The following is a 15723-nucleotide window of genomic DNA, read 5'->3' on the forward strand; positions in this document are numbered from 1 at the left end:
GCTAATCTACCACGTCTTCAGTTTAGTAAAATCCACATTTGATAGATATTTAAAGATTCTTTGTAAAGCATAAGAGGAAAAAAATAGCATAACCACTCAATTTCATGCCTAGTTCCTTTGGCCATGTGCACAGGTATGTAATATCTTTCCAAATCAGAAATGTCATTTGAACATTAAAGGATATACATCTTAGAGTTCGATAATCACAAGACATCTCTTATTCTCTTTGCCCCTAACCTGTTTGGTAACTATCAAAACTTACAAACTACAAAGACACATTGACAATAGAATTATAGAAACAGAGAAAATATGTCCCCACTTAACATGGCTCAGGTTAGGTTCAATAGAATTTGAGAACAAATGAGCCTAATCTTAAAGCTCACCTCACTAGTTAAGTGGATTCCATGAACTGGCTAACCTTGAATATAAATCAAGCTTCTTATTTATATGACAACAACCTATTCAAAATATAACTTATAGTATACTAATGTCATGCACATATATAGAGACTTGTATCCACAATGCCAACCTATCCCTATCATTAAGACAATCTCCAAATGAAGGCTAAGATGTCTAACTATCTATATACAGATATAATATCTAAATTGAGCACACAACCAATTTCAACTTCTATGATGACAAAAACAGTTACCAGAAAAAGCAAAAACTCACCAAACCATCCCTTGTAATCTGCTACGGCCCAGTAACTCTGTGCCTCGCTGTGAGGTCCCGCATCTTTCCGAGTCTCTCCCCCACTGAACAAAAGCAGAGAATTCTCATCTCTGCCCGCAATCTCAATCCCTTCTTGAATATATTTCACGAAAGTCGCAGCTTGACCAGGATTCTTCTGATACGACTCCAAGAACCAAGAATCTTCCTTCTCAATCTTGGTAAAAGAAATTTATCCAAATCTAGTGAAAGCAATACAAAGCTCCACAAATGGCTTCCTTAAATTAGATAAGGTCATTTCAGAAGCCAATACACATTAAAAAAATAATACACATTCAGAAGCTAAAACCCCCAAATTAAAAACCCTAAAATCGGAACCCTAAAACTCTCACATTAGAAAAATGGGACATTCAAGAGTTCAGAGTTTCACAAAGTTACCAAACATAAAAATGGGACATTCAAGACACTCAAATGGGCTTCTCTCTTTTCCAACGTGAATCCCAAATACACCCATAGTCTCCCCATACTCACCTCTCACTCCTAACTTTGGAAAAAAGAAAAACAATACCACAAAAGACGTTTTTAATATTTGAATTTTTTTTAAAAAGCTTATCCAAATGTGAAATAGCTTTTTGTCTATTAAAATTTTTTTATTAAAATAAAAAAATAAATATTTTTTTCAAAATTCAATCCAAATGGATTCTAGGACTGCATTTGATTCTGAGAACTAGATAAGACAAAACAATGAAAACATGGCGCAAATGACAGATACAAAAAAAATTAATGTTCTTGTATTTTATTTGGTGATAAATTAGAAAAAATTATGAAAGTCTAATTTATTCTATTCTTCATTCAAAAAATCTGAGAAGAAAAATAGAACAATAAAAAATATAATTAGAAAAAATTAATAAGAATAATAAAAGAATAAATAAAAAATAAGTTGTATCTCTTATTTGTGCCTCTGTGTTCTTCCTGTCAGGATGGATACAAGATACACTAATTCAGTGTCTCTAGACACAATGCCTTTGTCTATGTCTCATCTGTCAAACATGACTTTGTATCTCAATGTCCCTTCTCAATATCTCGTGCCTATAAATAAACGCAATATAGGTTACTCTTCAAAAATGTTCTTTTTGGTTAGAAAAGTGTATCCATAAATATTAAGATAAGGATACACTTTATAAGTGATCTTTTTAATATCTAAGGAGACACTTTTCAAGTGATGTTATAATTGTGTTTCCTATTCTCTTATAAAAGGGTAACACAAAGAAAAGCGTAGCCTATTTATAAAATAGGCTACGCTTTTTAAATTTGCTTAAAAAAGTGTTATTGAATGGGTGATTTTCTTGTAGTGCGTGTTACTTTTTTTTAGGAGTTGGTCGGATTTTAAGTCGGGTCTACAAAATATATATATATATATATATCCGTTTGACCCGGAAGTCAACCAGCTTAATTCACTATTTTTTTGGGTTAATCAAGCTAAGTCGCTTAGGCTTGCATTTTTATGAGTTTGATTTTAGAGTCAAATATCCACGACTTTGGAATGTTAATTATTCTCTCGTTTAAAATAGCTTTAAATTAGTGATAAAATTGTGACAAATTATATTATCGTGCTTGACAAACTTGCTTCAAACTTTTCATAAAATTTCTATGGATTTATATAGAGGTTAGTGTTAGTAGTAACATGAAATAAGGACTAATGTTTTTTTTTCACAAATTAGTAGCAACATGAAATAAGTGAGGAAAGTCTATCAGTTGTTAAGCAGTCGCTAATTCCTCACTAAATAAGTTTTTGATTCGTGACGCAATTGCGACCAGTTACTTCTAGCATTTTCTCGATTAGCTTTGGATTTGTTATAACTCTGCGACAGATTTTCAACAAGATTAGCGAATAATTTGCTACAAAATAGGTAGGATGTAACTTTTGTTTTGGGACAAGATTGCAGTTGCCAAGTCACTCGCTAAATTAAACTTGCGACAACTTACGCGACAAATGTATTTCGCCCGCTAATCAGCGACTTGAAATCAGCGAATGAAGTGTGTCAGTTGTTAAACGGTCGCAAATTTCTCGCTACTTAGGTCCTAGGCACTCAATATCCGTATTTCCACTTTAGCGACTAATTAGCAAGGAACACTTTCCTAGCTGAATGATTCATCTATTGCGACAAGTTAGCGATGACTGTTTTCTGTCACTATCCTAATTTTGAATTTTACAATATTATGCGACAAATTAGCGAGAAACTAGTTGCTTGCTAAAAATAAAAACTTTGGTGACAAATTAGCTAGGAAATTGTCCATCGCAAAATGCATTTCAAGTCTTTGTGATAGATTAGCTAGTAACATTGTTCCTCACTAATTAGCCTTTTTGCACAAAATTTATTTAGCGACGAACTAGTGTGTGAATTGTTTCTCGCTAATTGTATATCAAATACTTGCGACGGAAGAGTGACAATAATATCCCTCGCTACTTTAATTGTATTCGATTGAACTCCTAAGTGACTGATTTGCTAGAATATTGTCACTCGCTAATTAATTTGTGACAAATTAGCGAGAAAATTTTCTCTGCTCTTTTTTTAGCTACAAAATTCAATTTGCGAGAAACAAACTTACTTGTGAATCTCTCGCTAATTAGTCTCTTTTCTCTAGTTCGGATATTTTGTAACCGCTCATAAATTTTGTCGTTAATACGTCACTAATTCCTCGCAAGTTAGTGACGGATTAGTGACAAAAAATATTTCTCGCAAAAATTCATCGCTAATTTGTCAAATTCTTGTAGTGAGGCAAGCCTATCCAACTAAGAAGGCTTGACCTCAAGCCCGTAGCTAGAGGATGGTTGGAATTCATCCAACGCTCTATCATCCCTACTAGCAATCGGTCAGAAGTGACCATTGACAGAGTCATCATGATTCAGTGCATCATGATTGGGAGTGAGGTGGAGGTACATGAGGTGATACCTTAAGAGCTGTACAAGAAAGCTGAAAAGCCTTCCACCTTAGCAAGGTTGGCTTTTTCCCACCTTATATGTCACTTATGCAATTCAGCTAAAATTGTCATAGAAGGAGACATCCCATTGAGGAGGACAAGCCCATCACTAAAAGAAAGATGGAGCAAACTAGAGAGCCTACACATGCACCTCAACAAGAGCATGTGGAGCTGTCTCAACAAGAAATTCCTGAGATGCCTCAAGGGATGTGTTTTCCTCCCCAAGGTTATTTGGACCAATTGCATACTTCTCTTGGAGAATTGAGCTCCAACATGGACGAGTTGAGGATGGGACACCAAGAACACTCCACCATCCTCCATGACATAAGAGAAGATCAAAGAGCCATGGGGGAAGAACAACAGAGGCAGGGGCGTGACATAAAAGAGATCAAGCGGTCCATTAGCTTCTATAAAGGGAGCAATAGTCGCCATCACTAAGGTGGATCCATTCCCTTTATCCCATGTTGCCTATGTTATTTTTCTATTTTCCATGTATTTTGTTTTATTGTCTATTTCTAGTGCATGATCATCTTTATTTATGTCTTAAAGCTATAAAATATTCCATATATCTCTCACCTTGCTTAAAAAAGAATTTTATTTGAAAAAGAAAAGTGAGATACTTGAATTTTGAGTTATATATTAAAAATGGTTCAATTATTTGATGTGGTGACATTGCTTTTTCTTTCTGAATGTATGAATGAACAGTACATATTTGATGTTGGAGTTAAGAATGTTGGCTCTTGAAAGAATGATGATAAAAGTGAAGTATTATTGGTGATCTGAAAAATCCTAAAATTGATTCTTGAAGAAAGAAAAAGCAGCAAAAAGCAAGAAGCAATAAAAGAAACAAAAAAAATTATAGAAAAAGAAAAAAAAGAAAAAGCCAATAGCTCTTAAAACCAAAAGACAAGATCAAGGATCCAAGGCTTTGAGCATCAATGGTTAGGAGGGCCTAAAAGAAATAAAATCTTGGCCTAAACAGTTCAAATGAGCTGCTTTCCTAACTATATGCTTGTGGTGTGAAGGTGTCAAGTGAAAAGCTTGAGACTGAGCAGTTAAAGTCGTGATCCAAAGCAAAAGAGTGTGCTTACGAGCTCTAGACACCACTGGTTGGGGATTCTAGCAAAGCTGAATCACAATCCTAATGGGTTCACCCAGTTAAGTGTCTGTGGCGTTTATGTATCCGGTGGTAATACTGGAGAACAAAGCGCTTAGGGTCACAGCCAAGACTCAAAAGAAGCTGTGTTCAAGAATAAAAAAAGAACTAAACTAGGAGAATCAATAATATCATCTGGATTCTAAGTTCCTAAAGATGCCAATTATTCGGAGCTTCAAAGGAAAGTGAGATGCCAAAACTATTCAGAAGCAAAAAGCTAATAGTCCTGCTCATCTAATTGAAACTGAGCTTCATTGAAAACTCTGAGATTTATTGTATCATTCACTTCTTTTTAATCCTACTTTGTTTTGGTTGCTTGGGGACAAGCAACAATTTAAGTTTGGTGTTCTGATAAGCGGATATTTTATACACTTTTTGACATCATTTTCATATATTTTTCATTACGTTTTGTTTAAGTTTTATTATATTTTCATAGGTTTTAGTGCAAAATTCATATTTTTGGATTCTACTTTGAGTTTGCATGTTCTACGATGATTTCAGATATTTTCTGGCTGAAATTGAGGAGTTTTGGCAAAGTCTGATTCAGAGATAGAGAAAGGACTGCAGATTCTGTCGGGATCTGAACTCCATGCACTCGAAGGAGCATTTCTGCAGCTATAGAAGTCCACATGGCACGCTCTCAATGGCTATGGAAAGCTAACATCCAGGACTTTTCAGAAATATGTAGTAGTCTATACTTTGCTTTGGAAATGAAGGCCCAAAACTGGCATTCAACGCTAGCCACCCACTCCATTCCTGGCGTCCAATGCCCAAAGGGGAGTAGCTGGCGTCCAACACCCATTCAGGAACCCAAAGCTGGAGTTGGACGCCCAAAAGGGAGCACCAAATCATGACTTCACTCAAGCTCAGCCCAAACACTCACCAAGTGGGCCCAAAAAGTGGATTTTCAAACTACAAGACTAGTTTATCTTATTTCTATAATTCTTAGTTAGCAGATTAGTATATATAGGAGGAGATCACCCTTGTTTAGGATCTTTTTCTTCTTCTCCCATTTTACATTTGAATATCATATTGTACAGTATGACTCACTAACCTCCTAGGTTAAGGTTAGGAGCTTTGTTGATTCTTTTGGATTAATAATATCACTATTTCACTTCAATCTATACTTGATTCTATTCTAAGATGTATCTTCGTTCTTCATCCTAATGGATTGGGAGTGTAACTTGACCGTCATCCCTATTCATATGGGTTCTTGCAAGTCCTTGATGGGATAGTATTGAACCACAAGCTTGATTATATATCTCTTAGACGGCTAATCCACGACTTTGTTGGGTACTTGGAGACATCAGTGCAGCTGAGGTCCGGGGCGATTAGGGCCTTTGTGGTATAGGCTAGAACCAAAGGAGCAGCATTCTCTAATCTGGAAGATCCAACCTTGTCTATGGCATTTTGAGTAGGATCACTGGTGCACGAAATTGTGATCACATTAATGTAGTACTCTTTGTTATTGTATGGAATCATTATTATGGCTCTTTACTATGTGTGGACACAACTCCGTTCAACTAACCAGCAAGTGTACTAGGTCGTCCAAGTAATAAACCTTACGCGAGTAAGGGTCGATCCCACAGAGATTGTTGGTATGAAGCAAGCTATGGTCACCTTGTAAATCTCAGTTAAGTTGACTCATATGGGCTACAATATATTATGTAAATAAAACATAAAGTAAGGATAGAGATACTTATGTAGATTCATTGGCAGGAATTTCAGATAAGCGAATGGAGATGCTTTTCGTTCCTCTGAACCTCTGCTTTCCTGCTATCTTCATCCAATCAGTCTTACTCCTTTCCATGGCTGGCTGTATGCAAGGGCATCACCGTTGTCAGTGGCTACATCCCCTCCTCTCAGTGAATCATATGCTCATGCACCCTGTCACGGCACGGCTATTCATCTGTCGGTTCTCGATCATGCTGGAATAGGATTCACCCTCCTTTTGCGTCTGTCACTAACGCCCAACAATCGCGAGTTTGAAGCTCATCACAGTCATTCAATCATTGAATCCTACTTAGAATACCACAGACAAGGTTTAGACCTTCCGGATTCTCTTGAATGCCGCCATCATTCTAGCGTACACCACGAAGATTCTGGTTAGGAGATCTAAGAGATACTCATTCTAGCTTAATTCATGTAGAACGGAAGTGTTTGTCAGGCACGCGTTCATAAGGGGGAAGGATGATGAGCGTCACACATAATCATCACCTTCATCACGTTCTTGGGTGCGAATGGATATCTTAGAAGCGAAATAAGAAGAACTGAATAGAAAATAGTAGTACTTTGCATTAATCTTCGAGGAACAGCAGAGCTCCACACCTTAATCTATGGAGTGTAGAAACTCTACCGTATGAAAATACATAAGTGAAGGTCCAGGCATGGCCGAGATGGCCAGCCCCCAAAACGTGATCAAAGGATCATAAGGTAATCCAAAGATGCCTAATACAATAGTAAAAGGTCCTATTTATAATAAACTAGTCACTAGGATTTACATGAGTAAGTAATTGATGCATAAATCCACTTCCGGGGCCCACTTGGTGTGTGTTTGGGCTGAGCTTAAGTGTAGCGCGTGCAGAGGCCATTTGTGGAGTTGAACGCCAGTTTTTGTGCCAGTTTGGGCGTTCAACTCTGGTTTTGGATCCTTTTCTGGCGCTGGACGCCAGATTTGGGCAGAAGACTGGCGTTGAACGCCAGTTTACGTCGTCAATTCTTGGCCAAAGTATGGACTATTATATATTGCTGGAAAGCCCTGGATGTCTACTTTCCATCACAATTGGAAGCGCGCCATTTCGAGTTCTGTAGCTCCAGAAAATCCACTTTGAGTGCAGGGAGGTCAGAATCCAACAGCATCAGCAGTCCTTTTTCAACCTCTGAATCTGATTTCTGCTCAAGTCCCTCAATTTCAGCCAGAAAATACCTGAAATCACAGAAAAACACACAAACTCATAGTAAAGTCCAGAAATGTGAATTTAACATAAAAACTAATGAAAACATCCCTAAAAGTAACTAGATCCTACTAAAAACATACTAAAAACAATGTCAAAAAGCGTATAAATTATCCGCTCATCACAACACCAAACTTAAATTGTTGCTTGTCCCCAAGCAACTGAAAATCAAATAGGATAAAAAGAAGAGAATATACTACAAATTCCAAACTATCAATGAAACAGAGCTTCAATCATATGAGCGGGACTTATAGCTTTTTGCCTCTTGAATAGTTTTGGCATCTCACTTTATCCATTGAGGTTCAGAATGATTGGCATCTATAGGAACTTCAGATTTCGAATAGTGTTATTGACTCTCCTAGTTCAGTATGATGATTCTTGAACACAGCTTCTTTATGAGTCTTGGCCGTGGCCTTAAGCACTTTGTTTTCCAGTATTACCACCGGATACATAAATGCCACAGACACATAATTGGGTGAACCTTTTCAGATTGTGACTCAGCTTTGCTAAAGTCCCCAATTAGAGGTGTCCAGGGTTCTTAAGCACACTCTTTTTTTGCTTTGGACCTTGACTTTAACCGCTCAGTCTCAAGTTTTCACTTGACACCTACACGCCACAAGCACATGGTTAGGGACAGCTTGGTTTAGCCGCTTAGACCAGGATTTTATTCCTTTAGGCCCTCCTATCCACTGATGCTCAAAGCCTTGGGATCCTTTTTATTTGCCCTTGCCTTTTGGTTTTAAGGGTTATTGGCTTTTTCTGCTTGCTTTTTCTTTTTCTTTCTATTTTTTTTTCGCCTATTTTTTTTTTCTGCAAGCTTTGTTCTTTGCTGCTTTTTCTTGCTTCAAGAATCATTTTTATGATTTTTCAGATTATCAAATAACATGTCTCCTAGTCATCATTCTTTCAAGAGACAACATATTTAACATTCTTAAACAACAACTTCAAAAGACATATGCACTGTTCAAGCATACATTCAGAAAACAAGAAGCATTGTCACCACATCAATATAATTAAACTAAGTTCAAGGATAAATTCAAAACTCATGTACTTCTTGTTCTTTTGAATTAAAACATTTTTCATTTAAGAGAGGTGATGGATTCATAGGACATTTATAACTTTAAGACATAGTTACTAACTACTAATGATCATGTAATGAAGACACAAACACAGATAAGCACATAACATATAAAACGAAAAAACAGAGAAAGTAAGAACAAGGAATGAGTCCACCTTAGTGATGTCCTTGAGCTCTTCTATGTCTCTTCCTTGTCTTTGCTGCTACTCCTTCATTGCTTTTAGATCTTCTCTGATTTCATGAAGGATGATGGAGTGCTCTTGATGTTCCACCCTTAGTTGCTTCCAATAATTGTGTGGAAGAAAATGTATCCCCTGAGGTATCTCAGGGATCTCTTGATTTGCAGTCAAATGTTCTACCACTGAGCTATAGACCCTTGATGGAAGCTTTTGTCTTCCCTTTCCTCTTTCTAGAGGCTTCTCTGGCCTTAGGTGCCATCAATGGTTATGGAAAAAAACAAAAAAGCTATGCTTTTTACCACACCAAACTTAGAATGTTGCTCGCCCTCGAGCAAAAGAAGAAAGAATAGAAGAAGAAGAAGATATAGAGGAGATGGAGGGAGGTGTGTATTCGGCCATATGGGTGGGATTGGGTGGGGAAGAGATGTTGAATTTTGAAGGTAAGTGGGTGTAAGGATGTGAGTGGTAAATGGAAAATAGAAGGGATGATCAAGAATGGAAAGAGAGATGATGAGGTAGGTGGGGATCCTGTGGGGTTCACAGATCCTGAGATGATCCTGTGGGGTCCACAGATCCTGAGGTGTCAAGGCATTTACATCCCTGCACCAATTTAGGCATGTAAAATGCCCTTGCACACAACTCTGGGCGTTCAGCGCCAGGTTGGTGCCCATTTTGGGCGTTCAACGCCCATTTGCTGCCATTTCTGGCGTTGAACGCCAGAACCATGCTTGTTCTGGGCGTTCAGCGCCAGGATTCCCCTATTCTGGGCGTTCAGCGCTAGAACTATGCTCTGTTCTGGCGTTTGAACGCCAGACAGATGCTCCTCCAGGGTGTGATTTTTCTTCTGCTGTTTTTGATTCCGTTTTTGAATTTTTTGTTTATTTTGTGACTCCACATGATCATGAACCTAAGAAAACATGAAAAACAATAAAAATAAGAATTAGATACACATTGGGTTGCCTCCCAACAAGCGCTTCTTTAATGTCAATAGCTTGACAGTGGGCTCTCATGGAGCCTCACAGATGTGCAGAGCTTTGTTGAGACTCTCCAACACCAAACTTAGAGTTTGGATATGGGAGTTCAACACCAAACTTAGAGTTTAGTTGTGGCCTCCCAACACCAAACTTAGAGTTTGACTGTGGGGGCTCTGGTTGACTCTGCTTGGAGAGAAGCTTTTTCTGCTTCCTCTCCATGGTTGCAGAGGGAGATCCTTGAGTTTTAAACACAAAGGACTTCTCATTCCATTGAAGGAATATTTCACCTCTGTCAACATCAATCACAGCTCTTGCTGTGGCCAGGAAAGGTCTTCCTAGGATGATGGATTCATCCTCTTCCTTTCCAGTATCCAGGACTATGAAATCAGCAGGGATGTAAAGGCCTTCAACCTTTACTAACACGTCCTCTACTTGTCCATAAGCCTGTTTTCTAGAGCTGTCTGCCATCTCTAATGAGATTTTAGCAGCTTGCACCCCATAGATTCCCAGTTTCTCTATTACAGAGAGGGGCATGAGGTTTATTCCTGAACCAAGGTCACACAGAGCCTTAAAGATCATGGTGCCTATGGTACAGGGTATTATGAACTTTCCAGGATCCTGTCTCTTCTGAGGCAATGTCAGTTGATCCAGATCACTTAGTTCATTGATGAACAAGGGAGGTTCAACTTCCCAAGTATCAATGCCAAATAATTTGGCATTCAGCTTCATGATTGCACCAAGAAACTTGGCAGTTTGCTCTTCAGTAACATCCTCATTCTCTTCTGAAGAGGAATACTCATCAGAGCTCATGAAGGGTATAAGGAGGTTCAATGGAATCTCTATGGTCTCTAGATGAGCCTCAGAGTCCTTTGGTTCCCCAGAGGGAAGCTCCTTATTGATCACTGGACGTCCCTGGAGGTCTTCCTCCTTGGGATTCACGTCCTCTCCTCTCCTCTCAGGTTCGGCCATGGCGCTTATGTCAATGGCCTTGCACTCTCCTTTTGGATTCTCTTCTGTATTGCTTGGGAGAGTACTAGGAGGGATTTCAGTGATCCTTTTACTCAGCTGGCCCACTTGTGCTTCCAGATTTCTAATGGAAGATCTTGTTTCATTCATGAAACTTACAGTGGCCTTAGATAGATCAGAGACTAGATTTGCTAAATTATAAGCATTTTTTTCAGAGTTCTCTGTCTGTTGCTGAGTGGATGATGGAAAAGGCTTGCTATTGCCAAACCTGTTTCTTCCACCATTATTAAAGCCTTGTTGAGGCTTTTGATCCTTCCATGAGAAATTTGGATGATTTCTCCATGTTGAGTTATAGGTGTTTCCATAAGGTTCACCTAAGTAATTTACCTCTGCTATTGCAGGGTTCTCAGGATCATAGGCTTCTTCTTCAGAAGATGCCTCTTGAGTACTGTTGGATGCAGCTTGCATTCCATGCAGACTCTGAGAAATCATATTGACTTGCTGAGTCAATATTTTGTTCTGAGCCAATATGGCATTCAGAGTATCAATTTCAAGAACTCCCTTCTTCATAGGCGTCCCATTGCTTACAGGATTCCTTTCAGAAGTGTACATGAACTGGTTATTAGCAACCATGTCAATGAGTTCTTGAGCTTCTGCAGGCGTTTTCTTTAGGTGAATGGATCCACCTGCAGAGGTATCCAATGACATCTTAGATAGCTCAGATAGACCATCATAGAATATATCCAGGATGGTCCATTCTGAAAGCATGTCAGAAGGACACTTTTTGGTCAACTGTTTGTATCTTTCCCAAGCTTCATAGAGGGATTCACCTTCTTTCTGTCTGAAGGTTTGAACATCAGCTTTAAGCTTGCTCAGCTTTTGAGGAGGAAAGTACTTGGCTAAGAAAGCCGTGACCAGCTTATCCCAAGAGTTCAGGCTGTCTTTAGGTTGAGAATCCAACCATAATCTAGCTCTGTCTCTTACAGCAAAAGGGAAAAGTATGAGCCTGTAGACTTCAGGATCTATTCTATTAGTCTTTACAGTATCACATATCTGCAAGAATTCAGTTAAGAACTAAAAAGGATCTTCAGATGGAAGTCCATGAAACTTGCAGTTCTGCTGCATCAGAGAAACTAATTGAGGTTTCAGCTCAAAGTTGTTTGCTCCAATGGCAGGAATGGAGATGCTTCTTCCATGTAAATTAGAATTAGGTGCAGTAAAGTCACCAAGCATCCTCCTTTCATTATTATTATTTTCGGCTGCCATCTCCTCTTCCTGTTCGAAAATTTCTGAAAGGTTATCTCTGGATTGTTGTATTTTAGCTTCTCTTAATTTTCTCTTCAGAGTCCTTTCAGGTTCTGGATCTGCTTCCACAAGAATGTTCTTATCCTTGCTCCTGCTCATATGACAAGGAAGAATGGCCAGAAAAATGATAATAATAATAGGGATCCTTTATACCACAGTATAGGGATCCCTTTGTGAGTGGAAGAAAAGGGGGAGACAAAGAATGTAATATAATGGAAGAAACACAACTGTGAGAATGGAAGAGATGTGAGATGAGATGTTAGGATATGAATGAATAAATAGAATAGGATGGGGGAGGTATGATTTTCGAAATTTATTTTGAAAAGGAGTTAGTGATTTTTGAAAATTGGTTTTTGAAAATTTGTTTAGTATTTTTCGAAAATTTTTTTTTTTGAAATAAAAATAAAAATAAAAATAATTAGTTAATTAAAAAGAAATTTTTGAAAAAGGGGGAGATATTTTCGAAAATTAGAGAGAGAGAGTTAGTTAGGTAGTTTTGAAAAAGTTAAGAAACAAACAAAAAGTTAGTTAGTTAGTTGAAACAAATTTTGAAAAGATAAGAAGTTAGGAAGTTAGAAAAGATATTTTGAAAAGATATTTTTGAAAAAGATAAGATAAGAAGATATTTTTGAAAAGATATGATAGGAATTAGTTTTGAAAAAGATTTGATTTTTAAAATCACAATTAATGACTTGATTCATAAGAAATCATAAGATATGATTCTAGAACTTAAAGTTTGAATCTTTCTTAACAAGCAAGTAACAAACTTCAAATTTTTGAATCAAAATATTAATTGATTATGTTATTTTCGAAAATTTGGTATAAAAATAAGAAAAAGATTTTTGAAAAATATTTTTGGAATTTTCGAAAATAACTAATAATTTTGAAAAAGATTTGATTTTTGAAAAAGATTTTGAAAAAGATAAGATTTTCAAATTGAAAATTTGATTTGACTCATGAGAAACAATTTGATTTTAAAAATTTTTGAAAAAGTCAATCCAAATTTTCGAATTTGATGAGAGAAAAAGGGAAAGATATTTTTTTGATTTTTGAAATTTTTATGAAAAACATGAAAAATATGCAATGCATGAAATTTTTAGATCAAAACAATGAATGCATGCAAGAATGCTATGAATGTCAAGATGAACACCAAGAACACTTTAAATGCCATGATGAACATCAAGAACATATTTTTGAAAAATTTTTAATGCAAAGAAAACATGCAAGACACCAAACTTAGAATTCTTTAATGCTTACGCACTAAGAATTCAAGAATGCATATGAAAAACAACACACAACACAAAACAAAAAATCATCAAGATCAAACAAGAAGACTTACCAAGAACAACTTGAAGATCATGAAGAACACTATGAATGCATGATATTTTCGAAAAATGCAAGATGCATATGCAATTGACACCAAACTTATGATATGACTCAAGACTCAAACAAGAAACACAAAATATTTTTGATTTTTATGATTTTCTAATTTTTTTGGATTTTTATTTTATATTTTTCGAAAAATTAATTGAAAAAGAAAAATAAGGATTCCAAAATTTTTAATATGAATTCCAGGAATCTTGCATTCTTAGTCTAAAGCTTCAGTCCAGGAATTAGACATGGCTCACTAGCCAGCCAAGCTTTCAATGAAAGCTCCGGTCCAAAACACTAGACATGGCCAATGGCCAGCCAAGCTTCAGCATGTAATTCAGACATGACATGCCTGACATACCCTACAGTCGTGTAAGAGCTGATGGTTGGAAGCCTCAGTCCAAAAGAATTTAGACATGGCTTTACAGCCAGCCAGGCTTCAACATGCTTCATGAAACACTAGAATTCATTCTTAAAAATTCTGAAGCCATAGAATAATTTATTTTTGAAAACATTTTTATTTTTTTCGAAAACAGATGAGAGATTTTTGAAAGATTTTTGAAAAATTTTTGAAAACAAAACAAAAAGAAAATTACCTAATCTGAGCAACAAGATGAACCGTCAGTTGTCCAAACTCAAACAATCCCCGGCAACGGCGCCAAAAACTTGGTGCACGAAATTGTGATCACATTAATGTAGTACTCTTTGTTATTGTATGGAATCATTATTATGGCTCTTTACTATGTGTGGACACAACTCCGTTCAACTAACCAGCAAGTGTACTGGGTCGTCCAAGTAATAAACCTTACGCAAGTAAGGGTCGATCCCACAGAGATTGTTGGTATGAAGCAAGCTATGGTCACCTTGTAAATCTCAGTTAAGTTGACTCATATGGGCTACAATATATTATGTAAATAAAACATAAAGTAAGGATAGAGATACTTATGTAGATTCATTGGCAGGAATTTCAGATAAGCGAATGGAGATGCTTTTCGTTCCTCTGAACCTCTGCTTTCCTGCTATCTTCATCCAATCAGTCTTACTCCATTCCATGGCTGGCTGTATGCAAGGGCATCACCGTTGTCAGTGGCTACATCCCCTCCTCTCAGTAAATCATATGCTCACGCACCCTGTCACGGCACGGCTATTCATCTGTCGGTTCTCGATCATGCTGGAATAGGATTCACCCTCCTTTTGCGTCTGTCACTAACGCCAACAATCGCGAGTTTGAAGCTCGTCACAGTCATTCAATCATTGAATCCTACTTAGAATACCACAGACAAGGTTTAGACCTTCCGGATTCTCTTGAATGCCACCATCATTCTAGCGTACACCACGAAGATTCTGGTTAGGAGATCTAAGAGATACTCATTCTAGCTTAATTCATGTAGAACGGAAGTGTTTGTCAGGCACGCGTTCATAAGGGGGAAGGATGATGAGCGTCACACATAATCATCACCTTCATCACGTTCTTGGGTGCGAATGGATATCTTAGAAGCGAAATAAGAAGAACTGAATAGAAAATAGTAGTACTTTGCATTAATCTTCGAGGAACAGCAGAGCTCCACACCTTAATCTATGGAGTGTAGAAACTCTACCGTATGAAAATACATAAGTGAAGGTCCAGGCATGGCCGAGATGGCCAGCCCCCAAAACGTGATCAAAGGATCATAAGGTAATCCAAAGATGCCTAATACAATAGTAAAAGGTCCTATTTATAATAAATTAGTCACTAGGGTTTACATGAGTAAGTAATTGATGCATAAATCCACTTCCGGGGCCCACTTGGTGTGTGTTTGGGCTGAGCTTAAGTGTAGCACGTGCAGAGGCCATTTGTGGAGTTGAACGCCAGTTTTTGTGCCAGTTTGGGCGTTCAACTCTGGTTTTGGATCCTTTTCTGGCGCTGGACGCCAGATTTGGGCAGAAGGCTGGCGTTGAACGCCAGTTTACGTCGTCAATTCTTGGCCAAAGTATGGACTATTATATATTGCTGAAAAGCCCTGGATGTCTACTTTCCAACGCAATTGGAAGCGCGCCATTTTGAGTTCTGTAGCTCCAGAAAATCCACTTTGATTGCAGGGAGGTCAGA

The 15723-nt window shown here is 37.6% G+C and overlaps 1 non-coding gene across 1 annotated transcript; it reads left to right on the forward strand.

The window, feature by feature from the left end:
• The first annotated feature begins 11720 nt into the window (after positions 1-11720).
• On the forward strand, positions 11721-11828 carry LOC112781279 (small nucleolar RNA R71). Its single transcript, XR_003192064.1, has one exon. It is a non-coding gene; the product is annotated as a small nucleolar RNA R71 (small nucleolar RNA).
• Positions 11829-15723: the final 3895 nt, after the last annotated feature.

Source organism: Arachis hypogaea, chromosome 19 (genome assembly GCF_003086295.3).
Source record: "Arachis hypogaea cultivar Tifrunner chromosome 19, arahy.Tifrunner.gnm2.J5K5, whole genome shotgun sequence".
Classification (NCBI taxonomy): domain Eukaryota; kingdom Viridiplantae; phylum Streptophyta; class Magnoliopsida; order Fabales; family Fabaceae; genus Arachis; species Arachis hypogaea.